This window comes from Callorhinus ursinus, unplaced genomic scaffold (genome assembly GCF_003265705.2).
Source record: "Callorhinus ursinus isolate GAN/ISIS: 27379988/994484 unplaced genomic scaffold, GSC_fseal_2.0 scaffold45, whole genome shotgun sequence".
Taxonomy (NCBI): Eukaryota; Metazoa; Chordata; class Mammalia; order Carnivora; family Otariidae; genus Callorhinus; species Callorhinus ursinus.
The window spans coordinates 4,309,756-4,317,452 of record NW_027397107.1 but is presented as its reverse complement, the minus strand read 5'-3'; the positions used below and the strand labels follow the sequence as shown (position 1 = coordinate 4,317,452).

The following is a 7,697-nucleotide window of genomic DNA, read 5'->3' as shown; positions in this document are numbered from 1 at the left end:
AAAAGAAAAGAAAAGAAAAGAAAAGAAAAGAAAAGAAAAGAAAAGAAAAGAAAAGAAAAGAAAAGAAAAGAAAAGAAAAGAAAAGAAAAGAAAAGAAAGACAGACAAGACACATCAAGAGAAAGCAATACACTTAGATGCCCCCAAAGAACTGGTTTTGGAGGTGTACTTTGGCAATTTGCCTTTATTTTTATAGTAAGTAATAAAGCTGAACAAAACGTCTATAGCATTTATACTCATGATTTTGAAAATACTACTTAACTACAACTTTGAACAGCCCTTCTATGAACATGCACTTAGAAAAATGTCATTCAGTCCAAAGACTAGGAAATGCTACAGTTTCACCTGAGGAACTGGTAGGTTTTCTTTATGGAAGAATGTAAATCATCTAGCCAAATTCCCGTGTGTCACCTGGTCATTCAAAGTCAGTTTGTGGTTGGCACTTTACTGACTCCACAATTGTTAAGAAATGCTTCTCTATTTAATTTTCTCCTTGACCCTTACTTGACCATTCTGAACTGAACTTCCACCTCAAGTCTTCTGCGCAACACTGTAAGAATTTAAAACTTATTAGGTTGGTCCATACAAAACTGTCAACATTCTACATGTTGCAACCAACAGCAATTTCACACAGTTCAATCTAATATTTCATAAATACTAAAAACCTGTTAGGTTAGATGTTGAGATTACAGATAGATAAAACATAATCTTTGACCTAAGGAGAATTAGTCAAGCAGGAGAAGGAAATCTAGTTAGGTAAGTGGAGATCAAGTAAGTACAAAATGCTACATATAGAAGAGAGGAGTAAATTAAAGTATCTGGAATGGCTTGACAACTCAGACTTTTAAGCTAGAGAAATGAAAAGTCAGAATTTCTCTAAGTGTGGGAAAGGACAGACAAGCAGAGAACATGCACAGAGTGGATACAGAACACAGTAAACTCAAAAAAAGGAAGTGGCAGAACAGGGGTGGACAGGGAAGGTCACCAGGAATAAAGGAGAAATGGTTACAGACAAAGTGAATCCGTCACCAAATACAAGACTCAAGATGCCACCCCTTCTTTTTCTTCCTTCATGATCTGACCTTCCTCTTTCCTCTCCACTGGTTCCTTCCCATCAGTCTGTAAGTATGCCCAAGGCACTCTCACCCTAAAAACATAAACACACCTTTCTTGACTTACAACTCCTCCCGAGCCACTGCCTTCTTTCTCTTGGTCTACTACCAGCCTTCTAGAAAATATGCTATACTTACTTCTTAACCTCCTGGGGTCCTCTAAACCCATGATATCCTGCTAGCATGACGCCCTCCCCCCCCACACCCCAAAACCCACTACAGAACTGCTGCTCAATTAATGACTTCACAATTGCCAAACCCAAACAATATTTCAGGTTTATCTTACTTGGTATCTTTGGGGATCTGATCCTTAACTATTCTTCACTCACTGAATTCAGGAACCCCCCTCCCATGGATCTCTCTTTACTTTTCTGGTTAGTTTTCAGTTTCTACAGGGTACACCCAATGCAATACAGACACACACACACACACACACACACACACACACACACTCTCTCTCTCTCTCTCTCTCTCTCTCTCTCTCTCTCTCTCTCTCACTGTCTGTCTGGAAAAGGAAATACTACAGTTTCCAAGACAGGTTTATGAGAACATTAAGGGAATATTTAATACCTTGACTGCTCAAGAATATCCAGAACACATGGTCACTGTAACTTAGCTCCTGTCACACTTACCTGTCAAACTGTTAGCTATATGCGCTGTTAGCTCTGTGTCTGATAAATGGTAAGGTCCTCCAGGATCTTTACCTAAGCAGCATTCAGCGTACTACCTGTGGCATTTGCAGGGACTCAATACAGACACCACAGGAGAGACAAACCCGTATCACACCGCTTTCATGGGTATGTTTTACCTCCTCAATCACAACCTCCACCAACGGCAGTGACTCCTTTCTTCAATGCTAAGATCAAAATCAATATTCAGTCACCAAGTCTCTCTCTTCTGCCAAAGCTTTAAGCCACTCACAGTCATTTCAGGATTCGGGCTTTTAAACCCTTGGACCAGACAATTCACATGAACAATAGACAAAGAACTCATAAACAACATAACCTGGTGATCGCAGACCCAAAGGTTATAATTACACTTACTAACTGTATTTGCATCATATGCCAGGAGCCATTCTGGAGACAGAGGGTAAGTAAGACAATCCCTGCATCCCAGGAGTGAGTCTAATGGGAACACAAGCACATAAACAAGCATATGCTGTCCTATAAGCCCAACAATAGAGAAATAACAAGAGTAGTAGGAAGGTGAGAAGATTAAAAGGTTTTGCCAAACAGTCACAGTAGGAGTGGGGAGGGCACTCTAGGCAAAAAGAACAACATGTACAAAAGGCAAGGAGGTATGAAACAGGGATGCTTTTAGGCAACTAGAAGTACACTACTGCTAGGATTTTAAGTGCAAAGGACACTATCCTATGACCCAGCATTGCTCCTGCATGCAAGAGAAAAGATGGGACTATAAAAAGGCACGTACAAGAACAGTCACAGCAGATTTGGTTATACTCAAACTCTGAAGAGAAACAAAAACCATGCCCATTGTGTTAGTGGTCCCCAAGACCACCCCCAGGTTTGACGATTCACTCGGAGGAATCACAGGACTCAGCATATAGTTGTACTGAGCGCATTTGGCTAACATTTATCACAGCCAGAAGATACGGAGGAAAACCAGCAAAGGGAAAAGGTATATGGGACAAAGTGTGGGGGAAACCAGGTACAAACTTCCAAGGGTCCTCTTCCAAGGGAGTCACACAAGATAAGCTTTATTGCTTAGCTCCCCCAGCAATAAGCTGGGACTACACACAGGAATTGTTGCCAACCAGGGAAGCTTGCTAGAGACTTGGCACCCGGGGTTTTTATGGAGGGGTGGTCACACAGGCAGCCTCTGCCTGGAATATGCCCAAATTCCAAACTCCAGGAGGACAGCAGGTGTTCAGCCTCAATCACACTGTTTGCACAGTTTAGGTGTAAGTCACTCTATTGGTTCTGGGAATGGCGGGACTACAGCAATAAACTTGGACTTCACTGCAACTTCTAGAAATCTCAGATACTAAATTAAGTTGGGGGGAAAAGTCAGACTCAGAAGAGTACATGCTACGGATTTCATTTTAGGTTCAAAAATAGGCAAAACCAACTGAGGACAACAGAAGTCAGTAGGAGTTAATCCCTGGTGGGAGGGAAGCGGGGGGGTGGCGGGCAGAGATACTGAGTGAGAAAGGGTACAAGGGAACCTTAGTGAGTACTGGAAATGTCCTGTATCTTCACCAGTGTGGTAGTTACTTAGGTGTATAAAAATAATATAAATATGTAAAAACTGACCACGTTATACACTTAAAATTAGTGCCTTTTACTATATGGATTTACTGTATTTTTATGGTTTTTTTTTTAAGATTTTATTTGAGAGAGAGAGCGCGCGAGCGAGCGCAGGAGCAGGGTGGGGGCAGAGGCAGAAGCAGACTCCCGCTGAGTGGGGAGCCCGATGCGGGACTCGATCCCAGCACCCTGGGATCCTGACCCAAGCCAAAGGCAGATGCTCAACCGATTGGAGCCACGCAGGCGCCCCCCCCCCCTCAATTTTAAAAAAGTTCAAAGAGGAGACCAGTAGGGATTAAACTCAGCCACTAAACTGAAGCCAGATCCTGATGGGCTTCATGTGCTACCACTAAGGGACCTGGCCTTTACTGTATGGTGGTAGTTCTCCAGGGAGGTGTTGTGGACCCACGAAGGTCTGCGAGACCATTCCAGAGGTCCACAAAGCCAAAACTACTACCATAATTCTAAGACACCGATTTCTTTTCTCACTATGCTGACATTTGCAATGATAGTACAAAAATAATGAGTGGGTAAAACTGGCACCTTAGCAGGAATCAAGGCAATGCCAATCAACTATAGTAAGCAATTACTGTACTCTCTTCATGCTCTGCAATCCCAGGAACAGCCAGGTTCTCTTGCCAAGGTCCTTGAGAAAGCAGTAAAAACATATTTACATCTTGACCCTTGAGTACAGGCCTTCAATATTCTGTGAGACAAATGGGAAGTTAGCACGAAGCCCATCTGCTGCATACTGAAGTATAATAGTTGTCTCAAGGGAAAGCGTTTATGTGACTGAGTTTCAGAAAGAATTAGCCTCTTTTTTTTTTTTTTTTTGAAACATCTTTTTTACTTGAAAGAACTGACCTACTACGGTTATCAAACTTTGGGTATTTGGCAAACACTCTCTTGAAAACAAGGTAAGCTAGATGCTTCAAATAAACTACTAACAGTATTTGTTGCCATATATTAAAATTTGAGCTTTGAAGGAAAAAACAGAACTCTGGGAAACCTTCATCTGCCCCTTTCCTCAATACTTTAAGACTTTTCTGATGAGACTGGTGGTGTTATTAACTAGCCTGTCAGCATAGTGTGATCTGTACATATAACACATCACACTATGCAATATTGCACAACAGTGAACCAGTATTTGTCAAATGACTAAAGTATAGTGTTACAAAATCAGGCATGGGGCAATGATCTATCCCAAGTACAAGACGGATCAATGTGTTTTAATGTAACAGTAAGAACAGCACACCCATATGGCTTCAAATTCCATGTTGCAACTGACCTTTAAGAAGTTAACACTTGTCAAGTTTTGGTGTAGTATCAAGAGGCATAGCCACAATTAAATGAAAAGGCTATTCAAATATTCCTCCTCTTTCCAACTACATATCCATGCGAGGCCATATTTTCTTCATATATTTCAACAGAAACAACATGTGGCAACAGATTAAATATAGGAACAGACGGAAAAGCCAGCTATCTTCTAATAAATCCGATACTAAAGAGATTTGCAAAAATGTAAAAGAATGGTCACTCATATTCCTGTTTTCAAAAAAATCTAATTGTGTTAATATGTAATGGATTTGTAACTTTAAATGATTAATTTATTTTTCCAGTTTTAATTTCTAACAAATTAGAATTTTTTTCTTTTGGGGCACCTGGGTGGCTCAGTCGGTTGAGCGACTGCCTTCGGCTCAGGTCATGATCCTGGAGTCCCGGGATCGAGTCCCGCATCGGGCTCCCTGCTCAGCGGGGAGTCTGCTTCTCCCTCTGACCCTCTCCCCTCTCGTGCTCTCTATCTCTATCTCATTCTCTCTCTCAAATAAATAAATAAAATCTTTGAAAAAAAAAAAAAAATTTTTTTTTTTTTTAAAGATTTTATTTATTTATTCATGAGAGACAGAGGGAGAGAGAGAGAGAAGCAGAGGGAGAAGCAGGCTCCCAAGAAGCAGGGAGCCCGATGCGGGACTCGATCCCAGGACCCTGGGATCATGACCTGAACTGAAGGCAGACGCTTAACCATCTGAGCCACCCAGGCGCCCTAGAATTAATTTCTAACAAACTTCTAAGCAAATACCGATAGATACGGTCCACATACACTAAAGCTCTTGCGGTCCTCAGTAACGGAGTCCTGAGATGAAGATGTCTGAGAACCTCTGCCCTATGGAGTAGATGATCAAACTGGCACTTTTCAAAGATCTTACAGGAACATCCAGGCAGAAATGCAAACATCCTGAAAGACTGAAGAAATGCTCCTTAGGGCACAGTGAACTTGGGAAAAAAGAGTCTCAGAAATGCACGTGTGAGAAGGGAGAGGAGCTCTGATGTCAGATCTCAAGGATTTAAGAGATGAGCAAAGGGTGGGCCAGTCCATATGGGGAGGGAGCTACTCTGTACAAAAGCTTGATGAGAAAAAGCTAAGCAAAGCCAGTGAGGCTGGCTGCTTGAGGGGAGTGCTATACTAAGGTAAGGTCTAAGCACGGGAGAGATGTGATCGTGTTTACGGACAGAGGTGAAAGGTGTGGCAGGAACAACGCACCACAAGGTCCTGAGGGTGTGAGAAAGACGGGCTCCAACGCACAAAACTGTTCTCTGAATAGGGAGGAGGCCGCTCCTGCAAAAGCTGAAAATAAAGAATGGAATTGGAGCCAAGTCCAATTGGAGAGGAAAAGAACAGGACCTAGATGACCAACTGTGCAGAACCCAGAGTAGCTTTTGGTCCACACAAGAATATATGAGCCTGTGTCAGTCTCACATTCCAAAGAAAAAGATATACTTTGAGAAACTGAAAATCTTGCTCAAAAATCAACCAGTTAACAGAGCACAAGGACTCAAATCAGGATCCCAGACTCCACATCTCTCCTCTGCCTCTGCCTCTGCCTCAAGGCAGCGTGAGAAATAGCAGAAGGGATAGAGCAAGACGGCGAACTGCTCTGTGGCAACTCTGAAACCGTATGGGAGGCTCTCACAAGGACAGGGAAATATGGTTTTGTTTCACCTGAAACGTCTGGAAGCCTTGGCATTGAGTGACCTCCCCAAACTCAGGTAGGGCAACATGTGCAGGAAAAGCAGTATGACGGTGGAACAAACATAACCTCCTGACCAGCAGAGCTAAATTCAGCTTTGTGAAGTCCAAAATCCAAGGCAAGCTTGAGTTTCATCTTAAAACTCCTAGACTAACAGGCACCTGGTTGGCTCAGTCAGCTGAGCATCTGACTCTTGATCTCGGCTCAGGTCTTGATCTCACCATCATGAGTTTGAGACCCACGCTGGGCTCTGCGCTGGGCATGAAGCCTACTTAAAAAACAAAACCAAAGCCTCCTGGACTTAAGCAACACCCTCAGTAGTGATTTCTGGAGGCAAGGGGCACAGAGGGATGAGCTAGGGAGACGCACCCAACCAAGGACCAAGGATGGGAAGGACAGATCTGGACAACAACAGGACCATTACTAGGACAGAGCTCTGCACAGAGTAATAGCTGTGAACAGGCAAAACAACTGAGGAAGAAGGTAGAAAGAGCAGACTGAACACACTCCTCCAAGGTAGACCTCACGTAGCGGCAGCACAAAACCATACCAAGGCTTTATAGTTACAGATATTGCGAAGAGGTTTCAAAAGAAAAGCTACAAGTATGCATTCACCTAGCATCCTTCTGTACTGGGGCCTCCAGTCACTGAAAAAATAAAAAAATAAAAACCGAAACACCCCAAACACAGTTCTTTCCCCCAAGAGAACACTATAGTTGGGGAAAAAAGACTAATTGGGTGGAGGGGATAGAATTAGATTAGCCTCAGGAAATGAGTAGAGGGAAGAAATTGGTTCTGTGTTAAAACCTGCTGGGTTTAACATGCCTCCAACAGACAGAACTCCTTCAGTAGGCCAGTCAGAACCATGGGTTCTGAGAATAAGCAGGGCTAGAGCTCAACCTAAAACTCGGTCCCAGAGAGAGAGAACTAGTGCAGCAGGAATACACAGGCCCTCTGTATAAGGGGAAAGAGGAGCCAACAGAATGAACCACAGGGAATGTGACATTCTGGGGGAGGAGGCCTGTAAGTACCAGGACAAGAAAGACCTATCAGACAGGAGGAGGGGGGAGCTATAGAGTCTTTCGAGACAAGTGGAAATTTTAAGTAGAAGTAGATAATCCGAGACCAATATAGCAAAGGATGAGGTACATGAATTCTACAAATACCAGTCTGGAAATGAAGAGATCTGTGTTCCAGTTCTGGCTCTACCATCCACTCACTGTATTAAAACAGTCACTTCTCATGCTAAGCTTGGTTCTCTTGTCTGAGAAAATAAACATCAGAATCTGC

General features: G+C 42.9%; 1 protein-coding gene across 12 annotated transcripts in view; it reads right to left on the bottom strand.

The window, feature by feature from the left end:
- CPEB1 (cytoplasmic polyadenylation element binding protein 1) overlaps positions 1 to 7,697 on the bottom strand; it is a 93,861-nt gene that overhangs the window by 80,158 nt on the left and 6,006 nt on the right. The window contains exon 1 of one of the 12 annotated variants that reach the window (XM_073882199.1): positions 1,744 to 1,760. The exons of the other annotated variants lie outside the window; for them this stretch is intronic. The gene's annotated coding sequence lies outside the window, so the exon portion shown is untranslated. Of the gene's footprint in view, positions 1 to 1,743; positions 1,761 to 7,697 lie in introns of those variants that run through there. 12 annotated transcript variants of the gene reach the window in all.